Here is a 1,997-nt window from a genome sequence, read left to right on the forward strand (position 1 = left end):
TTGACCTTCCAGCCTCCAAAACTATGAGATAACACATTGCTGTAGCTTAAGGCACCCACCACCACCACCACCACCACCACCACCACCACCTGCCAGTATGTGGCATTTTTTTGCTGCAGGCTTAGCAAAGTAATACAATATGTATCATAAGAAGAAATTACTTAATTTAAAAAATTAAAGATGATGTGGGGATGGGAGGAGGGGGCTGATAGGCGGCGTGTAAGCTCTCAGGCGTCGGGAGCTTCTATTTCACGGGACGTTTTATAAAGAGCTTTAATTACGAGAACATTCTTCCTTCCGTTAAGCTGGAAGCTGCCTCCCTGCCTCTGCCACCCATCGATCTCATGAGTCACTGCCCCCCTGAGTCACTGTGCTCCTGGGAGCAGAGCAGAGCAAAACGTTCAGCTCCCGGGAGCCACCAGAAGCAGCCCCGCCCCTCCCCCTTCTCTCGTCCCCTGCGTCCCAGCCCAGGTGCTTTCCCAGGGCACCAAGGGCACCTGGGAGGGTCGAGGGGTCCAAGCCAACGCGGACCTGTGCCCTCAAAGAGCCGCCAGCCTCCATGAGCTCTGAGTCTATTATTATAATGAAACGCCTCATCCTCCCAGGACGTGGCCCTGAGGCTGGGCACAGAAACCTGAGCTGATGGGAGCCTCGCAGATCAAAATAACTTCCCAGAATAGCCGCGGCCGTTCCTCCTGCCCTGGCCTGGAAGCCAGGCCGGCCGCCACTTCCTCCCTGCTCTCCCCAGGAACGAGGTTATCATGTCTCATACTGAAATTCAATAAACTGAGACAATCGGAGGAAGTGTGGCGCTTTCTCCACGCAGGGAGCGAAACGGAACCCTGCTTATCAAAGTGACAAGATTTATTCAGTTGCTACAAACTTCCAAAGACTTCCTTTCCCAAAAGAAAAGCCGGGAGGAAGGTCATGTCCTTCGGCCACCTCCCGTCAGCCAAGAGCACCATCTGCTTCACTTCAAGCAAATCCATCCGGCAGGAACCCCCAGCCCCCAGCTCCTGGACCCAGGGCCCCGGACAGAGCCATCCATCATGGGGGGAGCGGGGAGGCACAACCTCCTCGCAGACCAGCACAGGCCACAAGCACGGGGAAGCCAGCAACCCTAACACTATGCACAGCTTGTCACCTACCTGGGAAAGGGCACAGATGGAGGGGAGGTGAATAAGGGGAGGAGATGAGGGAGGGGTTGTGGGGAGGGTGAGCACACAGCTGGGGGGCAGTGGAGGGGAGGGAAGAAAAGGAGAGGGGGAAGAGAGGGGAAGGAGGGGGCAGGCGAGCGGCCCTCACCAACAGCCTCTCATATGACCCTCTAGAGCAGCGGTTCTCAACCTTCCTAATGCCGCGACCCCTTAATCCAGTTCCTCATGTTGTGGTGACCCCCAACCATAAAATTATTTTCGTTGCTACTCTGGAACTGTAATTTTCTACTGTTATGAATCGTGATGTAAATATCTTTTTGTTTTCCGATGGTCTTAGGCGACCCCTGTGAAAGGGTCGTTCGACCCCAAAGGGGTTGGGACCCACAGGTTGAGAGCCACTGCAGGGACCCAAGCCCTCGAGCCCAAGCCCCACACCCTCCAGATGGTTCTCCCTGCCTGCCTTCCCCCCTTTCATCCCATTTCCATCGTGCATTTCTGCTATTCAGAAGCCTTTCCTACAGAAGACATATTCCTGGCCAGGTGAAAGAGGCTCTTTATGCCCTGGACCCAAGCAGGCCCACTCACCTGGAGTACGCGGTCCTCTCCACTCCCAGGTGGTCTGGCAGAGCCTCCCGCCAACTCCACTGAGCCCAGGCTGTCCCGCTCCACACACACACACTCACACACACACACACTCTCATACACACACACATACTCACACACACACTCACACACACTCACACTCACACACACTCTCACACACACACACACTCTCACACACACACTCACACATTCACACACTCACACACTCACACTCACATACACATTCACACACACACT

Source organism: Hipposideros armiger, unplaced genomic scaffold (assembly GCF_001890085.2).
Source record: "Hipposideros armiger isolate ML-2016 unplaced genomic scaffold, ASM189008v1 scaffold_418, whole genome shotgun sequence".
NCBI lineage: Eukaryota > Metazoa > Chordata > Mammalia > Chiroptera > Hipposideridae > Hipposideros > Hipposideros armiger.